The 24660-nt window shown below is 42.8% G+C and overlaps 1 protein-coding gene across 1 annotated transcript in view; it reads left to right on the top strand.

Annotated features, from left to right (window-relative positions):
- Positions 1 to 24660, top strand: part of Il2ra (interleukin 2 receptor subunit alpha) — a 79207-nt gene that overhangs the window by 38826 nt on the left and 15721 nt on the right. The gene's annotated exons all lie outside the window — the stretch shown is intronic.

Raw genomic sequence — 24660 nt, 5'->3', positions numbered from 1 at the left:
GGAAGGAGAGGGAGAAGGAGAAAGAGAAATACGATTCCCGTGTTGGTCTAATTTTACTTCATTTTCATTCATTGAGAATAGAGGAGAACTTCCCGAACTTTACAAGACACCTGGAGATTTTGTTATAAAGCACTCTGTTTGGAGAGGGATTTGGTTGCTTGAAATTCTAGTTCAAAGGGGCTCTGACATGAAGCTGTGTTGTCAGTGCAGGGACCCTGTTCTGAGCATGAACAGTGCAGGGACCCTGTTCTGAGCATGAACAGTGCAGTGCATGGGCCCTGCTCTGAGCATGAACAGTGCAGTGCATGGGCCCTGTTCTGAGCATGAACAGTGCATGGGCCCTGCTCTGAGCATGAACAGTGCAGGGACCCTGTTCTGAGCATGAACAGTGCATGGGCCCTGTTCTGAGCAGCAGGCTATCACATAACAGTAGAAATGCACACTACCTACCCATACAGAACTCGAGACTAAAATGGGAAGCAACTCCAGAGGAGATCAAATATTGATCAAAGATTGCAAGGTTTGTATAACGCAGCCTACGAATATTAAATATTCTCTATGAATATAGAGAGCAGAATGTTGCCTGGATAATTAAGGAAGATTCTCTGAGAAGGGCTTTTAGAGAAACTAGCTCTGAAGGGTGTTTAAGAATAATAGAAGATGTTAGAAGATAGTACTCTATATGGTTTTACTGAAGCTTTACACATGGACTGTTATCCAGGCATGGTCAACTGAAGTCTGAGGAGCTAAACAGAACAACCAAACTGATGAACTCTATCTGTCATATTCATATGTGCATATATATATATGCATATATATGCATACAGGTGTGTGTCTGAAGAAAATGAGGTTCAAGTACATAGCGGTTCTCTGATAAGAATTAATGCTTTCCCCCACATAAAAAAGCTGAACATGGTGACACATGCTTGTAATCCCAGTGCTGGGAAAGCAAAGCAGATCCCTCTAGGCTAATGGGAAACCCTATCTCAAAAGAAAAGCTGGATACCTCCCAAGGAATGACACCCGAGGTTGACTCCAGGCCTCCACATGCACACACATGACAGATACACCCTCAGGGACGTGTGCAGCAATAATAGTAGTAGCAGTGATACTTTTGCTCAGACACAAGACTTTGCCTGTTCCTCATCCTGCTTTAATTCTCTAGTGCCTAGAGGCCTTAGTTGTCTCTAGTAGATTTCTTTGACATGATGGATTACTGACCAGCATTGTCAGTATCACGTGACATCCCTGGGTGGTCAAAGAAGTTTTGAGTCTTCTAGCTCTACATCTATGTTTTTAACTCTGACCAGCCCTGTCAACCGCATTCCACAGGCCAGAATTCCGGGACTTCTACCCTGACAGCCTGCTTCATCCTGCCAGCTCGCTAGGCTTCGGCCAGACACTCTCAAGGGAGTAGCAGGCATCCTGCATGCAAGAGGCTTAGGTTTGCATGACTGGAGTACCAGCAGTAAACGGTTTCATGCAGAAGCAGCAGCATTTCATTTCTTCATTTAAAGATTTTATAATTTTCTATGTATGGGTGTTTGGCCTGCATGTGGGTATGTGCACCGTGAGCATGCTTGGTGCCCAAGGAGGCCAGAATAAGGCACTGGATCCCCTGAAACTGGAATTATGAAAGGTTATGAGCCACTATGTGGGTGCTGGGAACCGAACCCGGGTCCTCCACAAAAGAAATAAGTGCTCTTAACTGCTGACCCATCTCTCCAGCCCCAGAAAAAGCATTTTAAACAGTGATGATAACAAGAGTTTATGTTCACAGTCTGTGTGTAGTTTTTCAGGTGTTGTGTTAAATCAGTATCTCTTGGGTCAGTTTTCAAAATAAGGTAGTTCTGCCTGGCACTGTGGTCTATGTCTTTCAATTCAGCACTTGGGAAACCAAGGTAGCAGGTCTCTAGAATTTCTTCTACATAGATTAGTGGTTCTCAACCTTCTTAATACTGTGACCCTTTAATACAGTTTCTCATGCTGTGGTGACCCCCAACCATAAAATCATTTTCGGTGCTACTTCATAACAGTAATTTTGCTACTGTTATGAACTGCAATGTAACTATCTCTGTTTTCTGATGGTCTTAGGTGACCCTGAGAGCCACTAACATAGAGAGTTCCAAGCCAGTCAGGGCTACATAGTGAGGCCCTGGATCTCAAAAAAATAAATAGTTATTATTATCTCCACTTTATACTTGACAAACTGAGTCTTTGATCAGTTAGACCAGTAGCTGATGTAACACAACTAGGAAGATTCTAGAAATTGAGTTTGCAGTACCTTTTCCCACTACCTACCTTGCACAGCAGCTCCACAGTCTACCAGAATGACCTACCTGTTGAATCGCTTGTATTTCTTTTTCCTGTGTGTGTGTGTGTGTGTGTGTGTGTGTGTGTATACATATACACATGCATGTATATACATATGTATGTGGAGATCAGAGGTCAACATTCTATCTTCTTTTATCTTTCTACTTTTTTTTTTTGAGACAGGGTCTCTCACTGAACCTGGAGCTTACCAATTCAGCTAGACCATCTGGTGAGAAAGCCCCAGTGATCCTCCTGTCTCCCCCAGCCCCACTGCTACAAGCATGCATCGCCACGGTCTGATTTTCACATGGATAGTGGGGATCCAAACCTGAGTGCTCATGCTTTCCCAGTATAGCCTCAGCCTCTTTCGTTTTTCTTCTGAAACATGGTCTTATGTAGGCCCGGCTGGCTTAGAAATTCACGATGTGACTAAGGCTGGCCTCAACATCCTGATCCCTCTGCCTCCACTTCCAGATGCTTGGATTATAATCGCATGCCACTCTATCTGTCTGGTAGATGGGTACGTGCAGACAGAGAAGCTGCTGTCTCTTCAGGACACGTGTGGTCCTTAGAACCCATGCTGCCTGGATCCTTCTGTTTCCTTTGCAGCTCTTTCTACCTGTTTTCCTCTTGCTACCTTCAAAGAGCAGTTGGGGGTATTTTCCTTGCATCCGACTGAGCTTCAGAGAAAGCACTGTAGCTGAGTCTGCCTCAGAAGCCCACAGAACAGAGGAAATTCTGAGCACCTCTGGGCATGAGTCACCACACCTTGTTCAGGAATTGCCATCTCTGCCCACAGAATTACCCACTGTTCTCTGTTTGGGACCAAAATAGATACCTCCTTCAGAAACTGGGTTGGCTTTTGTGTGTGTGTGTGCTCTCAATAATAAAAAACAAAAGGTAAAGATGGGTACGTGCAGACAGAGAAGCTGCTGTATTGGTAAAATGTGACGGGTGGAAGGAACAGAGTGACAGGAACACACTGTCCTTGTCACCGGACTTGTGATTATTTCTATGTCTATTGCTTTGTTCAGTCATTTATTCACGAATTCATTCACCATCTGTTGAGCAGCTACTACGTGTTAGTCACAAGGTTAGAGAGACAGAGATGAGTAAGACTCAACTCTTGGCTTCCAAGAGCTTACTGTTTATGAGGAGAGAAATACTGCCTGGACTCTCATGACCCAAGCCAAGGGCTGAGCTTCAAGTACGAACACAGAGATGATGTACACATAGGCCTTTGTCCATTACTCCTGCAAGACCACACCGTAAGCCAGTAACCGTTTCCATTACACTAACATTTAGAATAGACAGAAGGGCTGAGAGCGTTGTTATGTCAGCATAAATTGCTGGAATTATTAGGATCCAACACTTTGCATTTTGAATTTAGAACAGTTTGGACAGAGGTTGTGCACTTTGCCTCAAGAGATTCCTTGCAGGAACATTTGAGGTAGGATATATTTGGAGTCCTTTAGCAACAGATTATTTCCACAGCCTCATAAATCTTAGAGGCATCATCTACAGGCCAACTGTCACATGTCTGAGTACATTTGGAATTCTCTCCAGTCCTCAACGCCTATGACCCTTTCAAGGAAGGAAGGAAAAAAGGGAGGGATGGAGGGAAGGAGGGAGGGAGGGAGGGAGGGAGGGAGGGAAGGAAACTCATTAACCCAATTCATATGGTTAGTGAGTTTCTCTTTCCTTCCTTCCTCTCCTCCCATCCCCTTCCCCTCCCCTCCCCTTCCTTCCCCTCCCCTCCCCTTCCTTCCCCTCCCCTCCCCTTCCTTCCCTTCCCCTCCCCTCCCCTCCCCTCCCCTCCCCTCCCCTCCCCTCCCCTCCCTTCTCTCTCTCCTTTTGTGGTGTTAAGGATCTAACAGGACCTAACACATGCTCAGCTAAGTAACCACTCTACCACTGAGCATATCTCAAGCTTTTGTTTTTTGAGACACAGATTCTAGTTCAGGCTGATCTTGAACTTTCTACACAGTCTGGCCCCAACCTCATTACCTTCCTTCCCCAGCATCTCCTAAGTGCTGGGATTACAAAATATAGCATCACACTAGACTTTTGTTTGCGTTGTTTTGTGTGATGCTGAGGGTTGAACCCAGGCTTCACTTATGCTAGGCAAACACTTTACCACCAAGCTACATCCCCAGTGCTCACATTACTTTATAAAGCAGAGAATCAGTGCTTCTTTAAAGATGTATTTATAAACTATAAGAATAATACAAAATAAATGAATATATACAAACATACGATGTTTATATGTAAATGAATTAGTCCCCAAATCAAACTGGCCCATGTCCCCCAGGGAAAGATCAGTTTATCATGTTGCTGGGTAATGGCAAATGAAATGTTTCTGAAAGTTTTATTTAAAGTCCCCCAACATCTGTGTTGACGTCAACCTCTTCCTGCCCGGCACCTTGAGAGTTTCCAGGGAGTTTTGGGGCCAATGACTTGACACCAGGTTGCATGTTTGACACTTGCTGACTGTGGGCAGGCTGTGGTGGCTTTCCCCGCCAAGCCTGTCACTCAGCTGAGCATCAGCGTGGTATCTGCTTCCTGTCCTTGCGGTGGTGACACCTCTGTTCAGAGTCTGATTTAGAGCAAAAAGAACCTTTGTAAAGAGAAAACTCCTTATTTAAAAGAAAGTAAAACAAACTTCTTAAAAGTCTTTTTTAGAATAAAAGGGCAATGTCCTCAGACATCCCGCTAGTACCCCTGAGGGGAGGTGCACCCTGAGGGTTCTTGATGTTCGGTTTTTCACTTAGGCTTCCTTGTCTGGTACCGGCCAGTCCATCACTTCCCCTTTCTCACTGTTTCCTCAGGTTCTGCCTCTCTGAGGCAATTCTTAGCTACTGATGCCAAGGAACTACTGGCCAGAGCATGCCAGGCTCCAGAGGCGTCTGGCCGCCATCCTCCTCAGAGAATACAATTGCAGTGATTGACAGCTAGGCTGTCTAGCCAGTGAGCTCAGGGGGTGAGCTTCTCCACTTCTGCCTGTCCTCCAGTATGGGGATTTGAATGTGCACAGCCATACCAGAGCCTATGGGATGCTGGGGAAATCAACTCAGGTCCTCACACTTGTGCAGCAAACCCACGGAACCATCTCCCAGCCTTGGTTTCATATATTTCAACACAAATTCATATTATAATAAACAGTATAATGTAAGTTCTTAGACTACAGTGTTGACAATGCTTAGCATAGTTGCTCCTGAGTGCCTCTTTTTTTCCATGACTTTTTGTTTGGTTTTGTTTTCTGTTTCTCTTCTAATTCTAAATTGCTATTCCACACCATGTTTACTTCTCTGGTCTTTTCTTGTGTTTTATTTCATTTATTTGTTGGTTGGTTGGTTGGTTGGTTGGTTGGTTGGTTGGTTTATTGAGACAGGGTCTTCCTATGTACCCCTGGCTGACCTGGAACTCACTATATAGAGAGACTGGCCCTCGAACACATGGTGATCACGTCCCTCAGCCTCCTGAGTACCGGGACTACAAATCAGGGGAAATCCCACAGATGTCCATTTGAAAATCTCCTCATCAATACAACCTAACTTCTCGGAAGGCTCTGTCTGTTTCCAGAAGACTGTGGGTGGGATGTACCAATTTAGTATATCTGCTAAAAATATGGCTCCTTCCCAAGAAATCAGTTTCTAAGATTTGGGGAAAAATAGTTTTCAGAGAAAGAACAGGGATGTTTCTTCCCCATCTGTTTTTTTTTTTCTTTCTTCTTTTTTTTTAAAATCTGATAACACTTTAATTTAAATCAAGTTGACATTCTGTGGTAAATTTGTGGTTAACTCTTTCAAGTACTGAACCTTGTTTTCAGTGAGGAGACTGGAGAGTGAGAAAAACCAGGCCCAACCACTCTACGGCGGAAGCATTACCGATGGCCAGACTTGACAATTGAGAGCCCTTGCTTCTCTTTCCCTTTCTGAGAGCAAATTCCTAGTTCTTCTAGACCTGTTGTTTGTTGTTTGTGTAAGTACTGCCAATGAAGGCACAAGGTTGTCCGCAAAGGGGTCTTCCTGGTGAGTCACCCATTCCTGCCTTGTGGAAGCTGCCTCTTTGATGCAGCCTGAGAGCTGGGCCTCAGCAACTGTGGGCCAGATCACCAGGACTCTCAGAGGAGCCGCAGCAATCATAGGAGACACCACTGTGCAAACATCACTGCTGTTTATTTTCAGTGTCTTCGCTCTGATTTTAAGAAACTTCTTGAGCCCGGTGTGGAGGCACAGGCCTTTAATCCCAGCACTCAAGGGGGTGGGGATGGGGCACAGAGGCAGGCAGGTTTCTATGAGTTCAAGGCCAGCTTGGTCTACATAGAGAGTTCCAGGACAGCTAGGGCTGTTACACAGAAAAACTTTGTCTCTAAAAACAAAATAAAATAAAATAAAACAAAACCAAAAACCAAAACCAAAACTTCTCTTTAATAATGACTACTTTAAGAGATGTTTCTTTTAATCATATATATATATATGTATTTGTGTATACATTATACATATATATACATTATATATACACATTATATATATACACATTATATATATACACATTATATATATATATTGGACAGGGTCTTACTTGTAGCCCCTGGCTGTTCTGGAGCTACAATGGTCTACTATGGAGACCAGGGTGGTCTAGAACTCACAGAGATCCACCTGCCTCTGCCTCTGGAGTGCTGGAATTAAAGGACTATGCCACCAAGACTGGCTTTAATGAATACTCCTTTAATCTTCTTTAGAGTCTTTTCTGCTATTGACATGACCATATAATTTTCCACCTTTAAACAGAGTCGTGAATCACATCAAGAGATTTTGCACTAATGCACCTTCCATCACTGCAGAGATAAATTCTAATCAATCAGAATATTAATTTTTTATCATACATGGCTAAAACTGAGTTCGAATATCATAATCAATATTCTGATATCTGTTTTTATAAGTGAGATTCTCTTATGATCATTTCCTCTGCAGTTTAAATTAAACTCCAGGTTTAATAGAAAGACTAAAATAACCATGTAAAGAACTTGGAAAGAGTCATTTAACCATCTGTGGTGATTTGAATGGGAGTGGCCTATAGGCTCATCTATTTGATAGTTGGCAGAACCATTTGGGGAGACTTAGGAGGGATGTCCTTGTTGGAGGAGGTATGCAACAGGAGTCAGGGATGAGCCTCGAGGTTTCAAAAGACTCATGTGATAGCTCATGCGCTCGCTCTCTCTCTCTCTCTCTCTCTCTCTCTCTCTCTCCCTCATGGTTGTGGACCAAGCTGTGAGCTCTCAACTGTTCCTTTGCTCTGCCATCATGGATTCCGACTCTCTGAAACCATAAGCCAAAATAAACGTTTTCTTTGTAAGTTGCCTTGGTGGTCATGATGTCACATCACAGCAACAGAACAGTAACTAAGACACTCTCTGAAACAGTTTGCATTAAACATCTGGAACTTATTTCATGTATTTGTTCATGAGTTGACTTTTTCAAATGATTGATTTCTTTATTAGTTATAGTTCTACTCTTTCTTAAATTTCTTTCTCTCTTTCTAAGACAAGGTCTTGCCACATACCTCTGGGTGGACTTGAACTCACAATCCTGCTTACCTTTGAGTGTTTGGTGGATCAATAGTTACACCTCCCTTTTCTTCATATTGTTTTTCTGTTGTACTTGCTCCTTTCCATCCTGGTTATTTTCAGAATCTACTTAAATGAAAAGCCTTTAATTGGCTGACATTCTCTGCTGGCTATTTTTTTTTCCTCTTTGATCAGTTCTTCCTGTAGTCTTTGCATCTTTGATAAGCTTTCTTTAACTTTCTTCCACTGTTTTTAACTTCCTTCAGTAAATATTTAATTGGACAATGATTGCTCTTTAATTAAGCATATGTTTTCCTTTGGGGTTGCAAACCTCCCTGTAGGTACTGTACTGCCTGAGTACTGTGGGTTTTACACTTATTGTGTGTTGGCTGAGTACTGCGGGTTTTACACTTAGCATTGTCTTTACCATTCAGCACAGAGTGAGTTTTGAGTTGCCTTTGATCCACAGATTTGGAACTTTAAGCTTCCTTTTTAAAATGTGCTAAGTTTTATTGTTGTTTGTGGTTTTGCTTTCTGTTCTTAACTTTTAATTTCATTACACCATGGTTAGAAAATGAATCTGTGTGATCCTTATTCTTTGATACTTGTAGAAACCACCTCTGATGCCTAAGTAAGAGCTCAGCTTTTGTGAAGGTTCCAGGTGTGATAAAGAGAATACATGTTTCCTATGTAATGGGCACATAGCTATACAAATGCCCACAAATCAAGCTTACTGACAGTTAACAAGACCTTCTTATAACCTTCTCTTGATAGTGGTCCTTGGAATAACAGTTTGTTGTGTAGTGAGTGCTGAGTTTAATTCTAGTTAGGTTAGTTCTAGTGGTTTCCTGGGCTACATTTGGTAGCTTCTGATTGATTGAGTGCTGAAGGACCTGCTTTTTCTGTAGTATTCCCATGAGTGGGGTCTCTCTGGTAGTTCAGGAGCTGTTTTGTAGACAGTGCAGTATATGAGATGCGTTATCTTTGGTTGTTGTTGTAGACTCAGCACTGTGTAACTTGGAAGAGTATAAAAGTGATTGAGATTGGTAGCAGTGTTTCTCTTGTGGGAGTGAGAACAGTGTGCTACTTCTCTCTGTTGGTACATCCAGTATTGAGTCTCCAGCCTTGATTCCAACCCACTCCTCTGCATCTTGGGACTTTTGTCTCCTTCATTATTCGTGTTGAGATATTGCCTACATTTGAGCAGGACTGAGTCATGGAGGGGAGATAGTATAATTACTTTCATCTGAGATAGGAGTATATCTCCCCTCCTACCCTATGTGGTCCAGTGCTGGGCTTGATTTCCAGCGACAACAGTAACATCAATGGCTCAGAAGCAAATCGTGTTCTAAACATACAATAAACTCAATACTGGATGTACCAACAGAGAGAAGTAGCACACTGTTCTCACTCCCACAAGAGAAACACTGCTACCAATCTCAATCACTTTTATACTCTTCCAAGTTACACAGTGCTGAGTCAACAACAACAACCAAAGATAACGCATCTCATATACTGCACTGTCTACAAAACAGCTCCTGAACTACCAGAGAGACCCCACTCATGGGAATACTACAGAAAAAGCAGGTCCTTCAGCACTCAATCAATCAGTAAAACCTACTAAAATAACATCTACAACACCAATGACCATAAGAAAGTAAAGAACTAATATCACACACCTAGAAAAGATTAACAATAATGAAAGTTGAACTAATATAAAAAAGGAATTAAAATGAGAAATAGATGGAAAAAATCCAAGTTAGGGAATAAATACAATTAGATAAAGGAGTGAGAAAAAATATTCAGGGAAAACAAAGACAAATTCAAAACAAGCGAAATTAAGCAAGTTGAAACTTCCTTCTTGCCCAGGTAATGAAAATGCTTCTTTTCCCAGCTTCTGGTTTCAGAGTTCACCAGGGTTTTGTTTTGTTTTGTTTTGGTGTGTGTGTGTGTGTGTGTGTGTGTGTGTGTGTGTGTGTGTGTGTGTGTGTGTATTTTGGGGGCGGACCTTGAAATAGGTCAAACCAGATAGGACAGTGCAGATGCTGAGTTCTGGCCTCCTTGACCATGAGCATAGCAAGGCTGTATTCACACCACTGAGCTACATCACTCTGGGACTGTAGGAGTCACCTGCACGCTCTTCTCCCTGGCCAAAATTGTCCTTGTGCCTGCAGAAGTGGAAAATGTCCAAGTCATTGGCTAATCCTCTAAATGTCTCAGAACCTCTGAGCATGGAGAACATGACCAACCAGAGCAATTAGTGCTGAGGTGAGGGTGGGCATCAGCAACAGTGATTGACTTACCTGCCACCTCCGGCAAATCCCCTATTGCTGTCCCTGCTTACAAAGGAAATGCCTTCCAGTTCCCTCTGCAGAGTAGACCATGCTTTCTACCATGCAGACTCTGAGCTTTAAAGTGTGTCCAAGTCACAATCAGTTTCCTAGGTCTATACTGAATCTTGGTGTGGCCACACGCTGAGCCAATCAAGAAGGAAAGCCTATTGGAACTTGGAACTTAGAGATGTTAAAGTACAACAGTTGGTGCTGGCAAGACGGCTCAGCAGGTAAAGAGATTTGACACTAGGCCTGATGACCTGATCGCTGGGACCCACATAGAAAACTGACTCTGGAAGTTTTCATCTCACCTCTACACATACACTGTGGCATATGAGTGCTCATGTATATACACACACAAGAAAGAGAGAGAGAGAGAGAGAGAGAGAGAGAGAGAGAGAGAAGGAAGGAAGGAAGGAAGGAAGGAAGGAAGGAAGGGAAGGAAGGAAGGAAGGAAAAAAGAAAGAAAGAAAGAAAGAAAAGAAAGAAAGAAAGAGAAAGAAAGAAAGAAAGAAAGAAAGAAAGAAAGAAAGAAGAAAGAAAAGAAAGAAAGAAAGAAAGAAAGAAGAAAGAAAGAAAGAAAGAAAGAAAGAAAGAAAGAAAGAAAGAATATAAAAAGAACGCATAGCCAGGCATAGTGGCACATGCCTTTAATCGCAGCACTTGGGAGACAGAGGTAGGTGAATCTCTGTGAGGCAGAAGCCAGCGTGTTCTACATGGAGAGTTCTAGGACAGAGCTACATAGAGAGACCCTCTCTCAAACAAACAAACAAAAAAACAAACAAACAAAGACCAAAAAAACCACCCTCCCAAAAAAAAAACCAAAAAAACTTTCCACACATCAGACATTCAATGAGCCATATTTTAAAAAGAAAAGAAAAAACAGAGTAGCTTATGATATCTCCGGAAGTAAGGTCATGTTATAACCACAATTGGGAAGGAGAGTGCTTGAATATGTGTATGTCAGTGTTCAGCTGACCCTCCCCATTTTATGCAGTCCAAGATCTCCTGCCCAGGGAGCAGTCAGCCCACAACTAAGATAGGTCCACTAACATCAATTAATGCAATCAAGACAATCCCTCACAGATATTCTTAGAGGTTGCCCTTAATCTCTAGACAACTTTTCACTGGTGTGCCCAGATACTTGCCGCCTAGGTGACAATACTGACCATCACACTAACCTACTGTGTGCAAGGGGGTGTAGCAAAGAAACTTCTGACATGACTATCCTATGGTATAGTTAAGGTTTTTACTGTAGATAAGAAAGAGAGCAGAGAGAAAATGAAGCGGACTGAATATGGCCAGGGCTAGGGAAGCAGGAGGGGATATTGGAGATAGCAAGACAACAAGAGATCATCACTATTCAATAGAGCGTCGTGAGAGAGCGAATAAGACAGAGTAAGAGCAGCAACAGTCGGGAATGTGGGTTATAAGGAGGGTGAATAACTATGGGGAAGGACGGTCCAGGAAACCGTCATGGAAGCTTTGAAATGTGTAACAGGGGCTGTGATGCTGAAGGAGGCTGGAGGTCAGCATGTGCTTTGATATGCTGATAGGCACCATCGGTAGCATATGCCCCTTGTGTCAGAGGTCGGGGAAATGACTCCTTTTGGCAGAGGGGAAACGGTTCACAAGTTCCTGAGGAAGGCTGGCTTTTATCTAACCACTAGAAATCCTCCTAGAGTCCAGGTTGAACTCTGGCCATTTGGACTGTCTGTAGAACTACCAGCCACCACTTTTCTTCTCTCCGTTGGCGGTATTTGGAAGTGAGTCTTTGGGAGGTGATTATCGTATAGGAGGTCGTGAGAGTAGGACCCCATGGTGGCAGTAGTGGATTTACAAGAAGAGGAGACAGTCGAGCTACCACTCGTGTGATACCATCTGCCTTCTTACGGTGTAACAGAAAGCCTCTCATCAGATGCCTAGCAAATGCCCATGCTATCTCTTAGAGTCCAAGACTTAGACTGTCCGGCCTCTAGGACTATAGGCCAAAGAAACTTCTGTTCTTTATAAATTTACCAAGTCTCAGACATTTTATTATAGCAACAAAAAAATGGATCAATATAAACTGGTTCAAAACTATTATAACTTAATTTTAAAAATCTCTAAAGATACTGTTATTAGCTGATTCAAGCCCCTGATATGTGACTTTCCCAAAATTATGGACTATAACCAGGAACTGTGAGCTAAAATAAACCCTTTCTCCCATAAGATGTCTTTGTCAGCCTGGCAGTGGTGGTGTGTGCCTTTAATCCCAGCACTCTCAGGGAGCAGAGGTAAGTGGATCCCTGTGAGTTTGAGGCCAGCCTGGTCTACAGAGTTAGTTCCAGGACAACCAAGGCTACACAGAGAAACCTTGTCTTCTTGAAATACGAGAGAGAGAGAGAGAGAGAGAGAGAGAGAGAGAGAGAGAGAGAGAGAGAGAGAGAGAGAGAGAGAGAGAGAGATTGTTTGTCTGGCTGGAGACATGACTCTGGTTAAAAAGCACTGGATGCTCTTCCAGAGGGCCTACGTTCAATTCCCAGCACCCACATGGTGGCTCACAACCATCTGTAACTAGTTCCAGGGGATCTGACTCCATATATGTAAGCATATAAAATAAAATAATCTTTTGCTGGGTAGTGGTGGCACATGCCTTTAATCCCAGCACTCAGGAGGCAGAGGCAGACAGATCTCTGTGAGTTCTAGGCCAGCCTGGTCTACAGAGTGAGTTCCAGGACAGCTAGGACAACACAAAGAAACCCCGTCTCAAAAAACCAAACAAACAAACAAAACGCAACAAAACACTAAGAAGTAGTCTGAGCAGTCATTAAGACTTATGAGGATTTTACAGATGAAATGATACGTTATTTCAAGGAATGCTCATCTTTCTGTCCCTTCTGAGTAATATTCCAGCATGAGAGTCTCCCCATAGTCTACTGAACACAGCAATGCCTTTTTTTTTCCTGTTTCCTAAATTTATTTTTGCCTAGAAATTTATAATTCAATCTGAAATGACGTAAATGTCTGTTTTTCTTTTCCAGATTTGTTTTTTTTTACTTTTAAAAAATGTTTTTATTTGTTCTTGAAGAATTTCATACAATATATTTTGATCATATTCTTTCCTCTCCCCCATCTCCTCCCAGACTCTCCTCCACCTCCATACCCACACAAGTTTATGTTCTCTCTCTCTCTCTCTCTCTCTCTCTCTCTCTCTCTCTCTCTCTCTCTCTTTTTTAATGCCAAATGCTGTTTATTGAAGGAGGGAAGAGGTCTTAAATACAGGCTTACAGCACAATGGGAGAACCCCGGAGGGCAGAAGTTCGCTACTGATGTTTTACAATCTTACAGCAATGCCTTTGTGATGACTAATCTCATTGTCAACTTGATGGGATTTAGAATCACCATGGAAACAAATCCTAGGGCATGTGATTTGTGTGTATGTGTATCTTTCCAGATTAGGTTAATAAGTAAAAGTGGGTGGTCTCATTTCCAGGGGCAGAAGTCTTGGTCTGCATTCAAAAGAGAGAGCTATCTGGTCACCAGCACCCATCACTCTCTGCTTCCTGATTATGGATGCAATGTAGTTAGCTGCTTCCAACTCCTGCTGCCGTGACTCCCCACCATGATGGACTGCATCCTCAAACTATGAGTCAAAGTAAATCCTTCCTTCCTTAAGTTGCTTTTGTTGGGTATTCTGTTAGAGCAAAGAAAAAAAATAATACACTGTGTTTCATAACCCTTCTGCTAGGATGGCTTTTGTCTACTCTGAACTCCAGTCAAGGGTCATCTCATTCCTTTGCCTGGCTTTGAGGCAGGGGCCAGGATTCTCCCCAATGGGCCGCATGCCAAAAGCCCAGAAGGACAAATCTGTGTGGCCAAAAGCAATGTCTCCGGGTGACTGAAAAGCTGCTTTGGTCATGTGGCCGATTGATGGTTCAAAGGAAGCTGCCCTCTGCTATTTGATTGGCAACTGGATGCTCAAAGCAAAGCAAGGACAAAGTCAGCATTCCTTGCCAAGAACTCAGCATACGTTAGGAAAAACAAAACAAAACAAAACAAAAAAAAAAAAAAACTTCCTGGGTCAAAAGAGAGGCTTTGTATCGGTGCTGAATCCAGAGATAAACCACAAAGGTGAATCACACGTGCACTTCACTTCTAGTTTTTTCTTTGTTTTGATGGTATTTTAGAGGCATTTTGGAAGGGTAGAGAGAAGTGGGGCAGAGAGAAATGGTAGGATGCTATTGCCACAGAGGTGAACAATTGCTGGGTTGTACTGGAGTTTTGAAAGTCAGTGGAGAGGGCATATGAGTGCAAGAGTGCTATGCCTCTCGGGAGCTGGGTAGATGTGAAGGCCGGGGATGTGTGGAATTAGCTGAGATGATAACGGTCACTAAGAGAAATGGATCAGAGGGGAAACAGGGTGGTTTGTGTGTTTATTTCTAACGTTGGGCTTCAAGACCATTATTGATTCATACTTCTTTTCTCTTTCTCATTGTTCTGTCCTACCACATTTGTGTTTTCTACTTGAAATAATTTCCTAAAGGTAAAAGGGAGATTTTTGTTTTTCTGAAAGATAAAAATAAAGGCAGCCAATTAGTTCCCACCACTATGAGAATGTGGTTTGGGTAACTTGACCTCCTGGGACCTCAGTCTTCAGCTGTGTGAAGCCGGATGAGAAGATCTCACTTTCGTGGCTGCAATGCTCAGAGCAGTGGAGGTAAAGCACACAAAGCAGAGATCAGAAATTAGAGCTGTTATTACATTTAAAAAAAAAAAAAGCCCCGCATGGGGCAGGGGGAGGGGCGGGGGGGAGGGGCAGGGGGGGGCCTAGCACTCTGACTTGCAGATAATGATCTGAACTGAACCACAACATCACTAAACACTCCTAGTCCACAGATAGCTTAGAATGAGCTAGCTCCCTGCAAACCACAGCCTTCAACAGGGAGGAGAGCATCCTGTCCCCGGGAGATTCCATGTCTCTGACATGGAAGGAAGATCTCTGAATCTGGAGTCAAAGAACGTAGGTCTTCCCTCAGGCTTTCCCACAATTCACAGAAAGGACAAAGACATCGGTTTCTTCCTAATGACTCTACCAGCTCTCAGAGCATTTTGATCATGTTAAAAGATATTTATCACATCCTATAGTATTTTATTGCACACACACACACACACACACACACACACACACACACACACACACACAAACAAAAACAAGAAAACCACTGACTATAACACCCAGTCACTGATTGGGGTTGGAGACAACCTGACATTACCCTTGGCTTTCTTATTAGAGCTGGAAGCTGAAGAGAAGGACTTTCGGGCAAAAGCCAGACTGTTTCTTTATCGGGTGACTCACACTCTTCAGGTACTTATGAGTCCCTTCTAAAGCTTAGCAAGTGCTCATCTAGCAGATCCCATGCTTGGTGAGTGATTCTAATCTCCCTCCTCACTCCCTGTAGATGGAAAAGGGAGAGGAAGGAAGGTGAAACCACTTTCTCAGGGCTGGCTGTGCTACAGACCTAACAGCTTTTCCTTGAATCACCCACACAGCAACGACTCTTATCTCAAACTCTGTCCAAGTCCTAGGGAGCCCCTTCCTTTTCTGTACCTTTCATGTCACTTACATGGGCCGCAGGCGTCAGATAATGTCTCCCAATCCACAAATGTTTCTCATTCACCCACTTTTCCTGCAGCCACAAGCTAGATCCCGAGTCAAAGGACAAACCACTCTGAAGGCACATTCCAAAGCACCAAAGCCCTGCTCATTGTGCACTGGAGGGCAGCAGTCCTTGGGAATGGTATACAGAGAGAAAGGAGGCTGCACCAGCCAGGAGCTCTCCCTAACCCTTAGCTACCCTGTGGGGGACTGTAGACAGGAAGTACCAACACCACCTGAGAGCTTAGTAGGAAGCCCAGACTGTATCTCCAGGTGACTTGAATGTTCACCGCCAAGAGCAGCCTCGGCTTCACCCGTCACCCTCCATCAGTGGTAATAATGTCTTACTGATGAAAAGGGCTGCCTGTCTTCCAAGTACGCTTCAACTATCAATATTCCCGTTTAACTCAAGGGACACAGAAGTATGTCAAGGCAAAATTAGTTTTAGTGTTTTCTCTTTCTAAAAATGAAGAGTTACTACTTGAGGAGTGGAGCTGAAGCCATAAAACCATATGAAGGGGATGGCCATGAGGGGAAGAGGTACTAAGCTCATCTGTGCTCCTTAATTTCATTGCTGTATGTGGAGGCCTCTTCCTGGGAGAAGGGGAAAAGGAGGAAAGCAAAAAAGACCTCCTTTCACAGCGAGGCTCCGCCTCTGAAAGGTTCCACAATATTCTCCAACATCGCCGCCAGCTGGGGATCAAGTGTTCAAACATGAGCCTATGGGAGACCGGACCCCCACATTCAAACCACAACACACACCATTCTCCCCTACCTGTTCTCTGCTGCAGTCCACAGGAAGGAGGCTTTGTGTCGCTAGTACTTTCCAGAATGTTACCTGAAGAAGCCAAAAATTCCTACGTCTTTTATTCCAGTTGTTCAGGGAATACCTGGAGATGCAGGACTCACAAATAATCCCAAGGGTAGTTGCCTCATGGTAGTATTTCAGAGAGAGTGATGAGGAGAGGTTTGGGGAGAAGGGACCCCGCAGTATGGTGACTCTAACATAAGATGGGCAACATAACATGTTCAACACTGGAAGAGTTTGGTATTGCTCTCCCAGGGCAGGTCTCTGATCCAAACCCTTGAGATTATCAGTTGATAACCGCTGACTGCTTCCTGGCCCAGTGCCTACATGAAAGGTGTAAAAGCTGAAAGACAAAGCCACATGGTAAACCTTGGGTCTGTGCTAGGAGCCTCCTGGGAGCCCCATATTCCAAGCTTTAAGGCAGAGGAAAACCTGGGAGCTGAATTTGGAAGACATGCTTTTGGGGTTTTCAGGAGATAAAACTGCCACATGATGTCATTTTAGACTGGTAATATGTTTAGGATTCCTTCTCTGAGCTGTGTACATGGAATTCTCCTTCATGATCTCTCTGAGAACCTTCTAGACAAATTATTTTTATTCTTTCTTGGCTGTTGATGTTTCTTTTTTTTTTTTTTTTTTTTTTGGTTTTTCGAGACAGGGTTTCTCTGTGTAGCTTTGCGCCTTTCCTGGAACTCACTTGGTAGTCCAGGCTGGATGATGTTTCTTTTATGACACCAGAGTGAGAAGAGCTAAGAGTAACCCAGATTTACTCCTATGGGATCAGAAAGAGCAAACCTCCATGACTGCCATTCCCATGGACCCTTCTGCCTCAGGGTCTTTGGATAGTTTTTGGAACATGATTGGCAAGGCCTTTCAGGGGAGAGAATTATAAGCAATTCCGGGAAAGATTCTTTTAGGAAAGAAAAATCTGTGAGAGTACAAATTTCTAGAACTTTCTCCATGTCCCCACATGACCTCCTTGGACACTGGACTACTCCACAGGACTGTGGAAATTTCCATGGCCTTGTCTAGAAAAACACCACGTTATAGTGAAGAATGCCTAGGGTGCAAAGTTATCCCCAAGATAACCTATCTGACTCTTTTCAAATTCTGTGTTTAAAGGCTCCTTGGCTTGAGGTGTATCACCAGATTCTAAAATACATAAGATTAACCCTTGACTCTTTGTGCTGAGGAACCCAAGAGTTGCTACGTTAATTGATTTTGTTGCAGTGAAATTAGTTATAGAGAAATTATTTTTAAAGGATTTTATTTATTACTTTAGTTTGTTTATGTAATGTATCTGTGCCTGTGTGAGTGTATGCACACTTGTGTGTATAGAGGCATATGCCTGACTATTATTAAATCCGTAAGATGCTATTAAGTGCCCCCCCACCTTGTCACTCTCCCTGAACCTGGGCCTCATCTGTTCTCAGTTAGTCTGGAAGTCAGTAAATCCAAGCTGTCCTCCTGTCTGCACTACCCACTGGGGCTGGGGTCGCAGGTATTTGTAGGAACACCCAGCTTGCTGCACAGGTGCTGGGATCCAAACTCTGGTCCTAATGACTGAGGAGCACAATCAAGAGCAGCAGCTGGTCCCTCCCTCCAGACCCCAACCCTGCAGGTTTGTTTTATCTTATTTATTATGATTATCAGTATTATGTGTGTGTGTGGTGTGTAAGAAAGATTGTTTCTAGAGAAGCTGTATGTACAGATTTGAAGTGACTTGATGAGTTTTGACAACTGTGCGCAAGCATATGATCAGCCCAGAGCTTTTTTTTCTGTCTCCTTTGAGTAAGTCTCCACCTACCCTGAGAAACCACTGGCCTAAGTTCTCTGTGTTCAAACTCTGTCTCTATCTGTCTGTCTCTCTCTTTATGTCTTTCTCTGTCTCTTTCCCTCTCTTTTTAATTTCATGTACATGTAATCATACAATATGTCTAGCTTCTTTGGTTCAACATTTTTTTTTTTTGAGATTTATCTATGTTGTATGTGGCAGTAATTCATTCCTTTGAATGTTTGAGTGGTTTTTTTTTTTTAATTTATACTCTATTCTCACAATGATAGGTACATGAGTTACTGAGTTAGTTTTGTTATTTTAGAGATAAGGTCTCTGGTTTCACAGGGATTAGAAGGCAGCATCATTTCCCCCTGGGAATGGAATTACCGAGAGTTGTGAACCACAGTATGTGTCCTGGAAAATGTGGATGCTCTGCAAGAATATCGGCTCTTAATTGCTGAGCCATCTCTCCAGCCTGTTTTAAATACCTTAAACCAGTGGTTTCTCAACCTTCCTAATGCTGCAACCCTTTAATACAGTTTCTCGTGTTGTGGTGACCCCCAACCATAAAATTATTTTTGTTGCTTACTTAATAACTGTAATTCTGCTACTATTATGACTCATAATGTAAATATTTTTGGAGATAAAGGTTTGCTCTGTAGTCAAAAGATTTCCTATGTCCCGCCTGGCCCATGGTCGGGACAAATCTCTCTCACTCGCAGTCCCGCAGCCGCTTATAAAATAATCACTCAGAGGCTTAATATTAGTTACAAATTGTATGGCCTATGGCTAAGAATTCTTGCTAGCTAGCTCTTTCATCTTAACCTATTTCTATTAATCTATGTCTTACCATATAGCTGTGGTGTTACCAGTCTGTTGGCATGTTGCTCCTTGAGAGGTGGGCTGGTATCTCCTCTGTCTCTGCCTTTCTTCTTCCTGTCTCTCTCTTGGATTTCCCGCCTGGCTATAACCTGACTCATCATCGTCCAGAGCACAGAGCAGCTTCTTTTTTTTTTTTTTTGGTTTTTCGAGACAGGGTTTCTCTGTGTAGCTTTGCGCCTTTCCTGGAACTCACTTGGTAGCCCAGGCTGGCCTCGAACTCACAGAGATCCGCCTGGCTCTGCCTCCCGAGTGCTGGGATTAAAGGCGTGCGCCACCACCGCCCGGCTCAGAGCAGCTTCTTTATTAACCAGTCATAGCAACACATATTCACAGCATACAGAAAGACCATCTCACAGCATTGCCCAAAGGGTCGAGACCCACAGGTTGGGAACCGCTGCCTTAAATAGTTTTTCCCAAATAATTTTATTTTGTGCTCTCAGTGATAAATAAGAGAATACCAGCAGCTCTGGTCCCCCTCACATTTCTTGGGGTTTCTCCTTTTGATCCATCTCATCCATTTTAATGGGCAAATTTATGATGGTTTTCAATTTGTGATTTATTTCTTTAAAAATGTGTTTTATGTGTGTATCAAGTGCACAAGCACACATGAGTGGAGGCCAGGGAACAACTCAGGAGTGGGTTCTGTCCTTCCTCCATGGGTTCCATTGGATTGAATTCAGGTCATCAGGTTTGGGCATAAAACACACTTAACCTGCTGAGCTCTCTCAAGCTCCTATATTTTCTCGATAGCTTATTGAGCGCCATAAGCATTTGTGATAATCATATATTTTCTTCAGAAACTTGACTATTCAAGTGTTTGTTCATTTATTGGGTCATTTGTCTTTTAGTGTTGATATATAGGCCTTTATGTATTCTGGAAAGAAATATTGTCATATATACATTATAAATATTTTTTCCTCACAGTTTACCATTTCTTTTCCATTTTCTCATGGTCTTTGGATTAGCCAAAGGCATTTTGTATTCTTTTCGTTTAATGTTTTTAATCTGTGTGTTGGGGTGGGAGGGTGGGGTCAGATTCTCTGGAGTGGGAGTTCTAGGTGGTTGTGAGCTGTTTGGTTCAGGGGCTGGGAACAGAACATAGGTGCTCTGCAAGAGCGGCAAGCATTCTTAACCACTGAGCCATCTTCCCAGCCCTATTTTTCTTTTATATTAGCACAAGCTGTGTCCTCAGAAATCTGTACCTACGCCCAACTTCTGAAGCTATTTGCCTTTATTTCCTTTTAGAAGTATTACTGCTTTAATTTTATGGTTGCATGTGTGATGTATAAAGCTAGTATACAGTTCTTTATACATAAGAAAAAATAAATTTTTATCTGTGGAAGGAAGCCCTTTTCCCTCTACACATTTATCCACAGGACTCAAGAGTATTTTCTTTTCTTCATGGAATTGCTTTGGCAAATTGGGGATGGGGGGGGGCAATTAAATGTGCATGAGTTTCCAGAACTTCTGTTCTGTTGCGGTACTCATTCTCGTCTTAATAGCTTGCTGTCTTTACGACTAGTTCATTGATGGTCTGAGTCTCCAAACATACACTCCATTTTAGCATCCTAGACACTTGCAAGGAAATTTGAATAACAACTTGCCAATTTTACTAAAAAGTCCGTTGAATGTTTTGATTGTAATTACACTGAACTGAAGATAGACTGACATGAGTCTTTAAAAATCAGTGTTCTAAGCCAGGCAGTGGTGGTGCACACCTTTAATTCAGCACTCGGGAGACAGAGGCAGGTGGATCTGAGTTCGAGGTCAGCCTGGTCTACAGGTTCCAGGACAGCCAGGACGACACAGAGAAACCCTGCCTCAAAAAACCAAAGCGGGGATAATAGGCAGTCTTCCAATTTATAAACATTGTATCTCTATTTACTTCTCTTGAAATTTATCTCAGCAATGTTACAGTTTCTAAGTCTGGTCTCCTTGGAGGTTTGGGTGAAATTTTTTCATGAATATTTTATGGTTTTGATGTGTAAATTCAATTGATTATAGATTTTGTCTACTTGATTCAGTATACACAGATGGCAAGTGGTTTGAGATCACCATGCCTGATGACTCAAATGCCATTGTGTAGAATTCTTGGTACTTTCCTGGGAAGAGGCATTTCAGCTGTGAATCATGCCCTTTCTCATGGGACTACTTTCTGGTAGTAACATAGCCACATCGGCTTTATTATGCCAATCTCTGTGTATATGTTTTTACTCTTTTACTCCCAGTTTCTTGTGGGTTTTATATTTAAGACTGTTCTTGGATGGATGGCATATAGTTGGGCACTGCTGTTTGTCGTAGTCTGAAAGTTCCTATTTTAGAAACTTGTTATTTATGTTTAATAGCTGATAACAGCTTGACCTTCACATCTGCCTTCTTGCTCTTTCCTAGTCTCCCCAATTTCATTCTTATTTCTTTACTCTTCATCTTAGCTACTCAAATACATACTTAATACACATTGGAATATTCTGTTTAATTTAGTCTATTACCTTTTTATATATGCTCCCTGTAATGTTTTGTTATTTGGTCCCTTTCCTAGGGTAGTCACCATGCATTCTTAATTTTCCATGCTCTGTTTAGTTAATATTGTGTCATTTCGGATATAACTTAAAAAGCTAAAGGCCCATTACTCTCAACCTTCTTTCTACACTTGTCATGTTTTACATTTACATAGGCGGTAAGATCTACCAAGTAGGGACTAGCAAGTTGCCGCAGTGATTAAGAATGTATACTGCTCTTTCAGAAGATCTGAGTTCAGTTCCTGGCACCCCATTATGCCACTCACAATCAATCACCTGTGACTCTAGATATCTGTTACCCTCTTCTGGTCTCTAGGGATATTGCACTCATGAGTGCTCCACAACCCCCAACAGACGTAATTAAAATAAATAAAGACCTACCACACAATATTATATTTGTAAAGCTATTCTTTCAAGGGAAAAGATGGTATTTTCACATGCATATTTAGTTACTCATATCCTTCATTATTCCCAGTAGATTTCTATTTCTGACTAGTGTAATTTCCCTGCAGCTTGAAGTTTTGTCTTTAGCTTTTTTTTTTTTTTTCACTTTAATATGCAATGCAAGTGTGCTCGTGGGATTCAGTCAACTTTCTTTTACCTGAAAACGTGCTAATCCCACCTTCACTTTTTAAGGGTGTCATGTCTAATCAGGAACCTGAGCTGATAAGACTGTTTGAAGGCTGGCTTTGTTACCCTGGTATTTTCTGGCTCCCTTTGTTCCCATCATCCATCCCTTTTTCCACTTATATGTGTAACTTTTTCCTCTAGCTGCTTTAAGAGATTAGGTTTTTGGTGGCTTCACAATGGATGCACGCTGATCTGCTTTTCTTGGAGTAGGGAGCATCTTGCATCTGTAAGTAAATGTCTGTCTCAGGATTTCAGAAATGGGCCTGCAAGATGGCTCAGCCTGTAAAGGTGCTTACCACCAAGCTGCCACCCATCCCATGTTTCATCCTTCCCAAACAGTTCCACCAAATGGGACCAAGCATTCAAATATATGAACCTATGGGGGCCATTCTCATTCAAACCACCACAAAGAGAGGAGAGGGAGAGGAGGGGGTAGAGAAGAGGGAGAGGGAGAAGGAGACCAGGAGGGGAGGGTGATAGAACACACTTCATTGCCTTCTACTTCCTGTCCCAGCCACATCCCTGGCTGACTGGCTGAATAGTGGGTGCTCTCACAGAGGGTGGTCTTTTCTCTATTACTTTGCTGACCCACAGTCAATCTTCTCTGGTGATATGCTTATGGATACACCCAGAACTATGCTTTGAATTCTCTAGGCACCCATAAAAGCATTCAAATTGACACCTTGAACCAACTGTCACAATAAACAACAGTCTGGTATATACAGCAGGTGCTGGGATTAGACTCAGCGTGCTCCCCCCAGATGGAGTGGCTCACCCCTACAACAATCTCTTGCTTTCCCCACATTTCCTCTCCTTACTGTTACCCCATTCCTTGTGCTGTCTGTGGTATTTCCTAGTCACCAAATCTCTTCAAGTGGAAGAACGTGTTGCAATGGAATGATTTTCTTAGATCAAAACCACATTTCCTCCTCAAGAGTTGAGTGTTGAGAGCTAGCTGTGGTGGTGTGCACCTATAATCCCAGCACTTGGGAGTGGAAGCAGGATGATAGGAGTTCAAGGTTATCCTCAGCTACATAATGAACTTGAGGCCAGTTTGGGCTACACGAGAAGACCCTGTCTCAAAAAATATTACACGTGGAAGCACTGTCTCTGGTGTTCGTGCTAGGACACTAGGTCTGTCTCTGGAGCTTTGACTTCCTGTGGCCCACCCTCTCTTCTGTGTTTACTAGGCATGCGGTATCTTCAGAACAGAAGTCTTCTTACTTCTACTTCTTCCTTCTATGGCGTGTATTTTATTCTGCAGAAGATCTTGATTGAACAGTGCTATAGCATCTCTGACACAGTTATCTTTTTAGTTTTATTAGCATATATTAAACATATATAATGGGTTTCATTATGACACTTCCACACATGTATATAATGTATGCTCTCATGTTCACATACATACCCACCACCCTCTGTGGTCCCACTTCCACTGATCCTCTGCCTCTTCCCAGCTAGCTGCTCTTCTGTGTTCTTCTCTTTATTTGTGGTGAAGCAATGAATTTAATTAGAGCTACTTATAGGAAAATGGTTACAGGGTTATTTATAGGAAAATAAGCAATGTATCAGTGGCTATATCACTCAGGAAAATGTCTCTCCCTCTATCAGCAATCATCAATTGCCTATATATCTTCTGTGGCGGGGCCTCATTGTGGAAGTCTGTGGGAGTCCAGCTCCAACCTGCTCCCACCTTATGAGGGGTTCTTGGGTGGAGGAGAGAGAAATGAGGAAATATTAGGTAGAAAGATAGACCTAGACGATGAGGAGAAATACAGAGACACAGGATTGCTTCAGGAGGTCCCTGGGTCAATACCCAGCTACCTAGAGGTTTGTTCAAAGGGGCTTTTTATAATATGCCAAGGGAAGAGGCAAAAGACCTCCCCCTTGCAAGATCAAAGCACATCGAACAGCCAAATGTAGACCCTTCCAAACACCTGGTAAACACGCCTGTGGCCAAATCATCCCCTTATGCAGCCCTGCTGGGTAAAGCAAGCTCAGATTCTCTGACCCTGAGTAAGGTCTCACTAGATAGCCTCTGTGGGCTCCCACACCTCATGATATCCCCCTACCTAGCAACTGTTAACTGCCTATAAATCATTGGGAAGGGGTGGAACCCCATAAGCCCCTCCCCTTTTTATGATGAAATGTTGACAGACACAGTCTGGTGCAGGTAATTAGAGGTGCTGGG

The sequence above is a fragment of the Peromyscus californicus genome, unplaced genomic scaffold, assembly GCF_007827085.1.
Source record: "Peromyscus californicus insignis strain IS unplaced genomic scaffold, ASM782708v3 Scaffold_8__1_contigs__length_139910024, whole genome shotgun sequence".
In the NCBI taxonomy this organism is placed as follows: domain Eukaryota; kingdom Metazoa; phylum Chordata; class Mammalia; order Rodentia; family Cricetidae; genus Peromyscus; species Peromyscus californicus.
The sequence above is the reverse complement of the archived record's forward strand: the minus strand, read 5'-3'. Positions and strand labels throughout refer to the sequence as shown.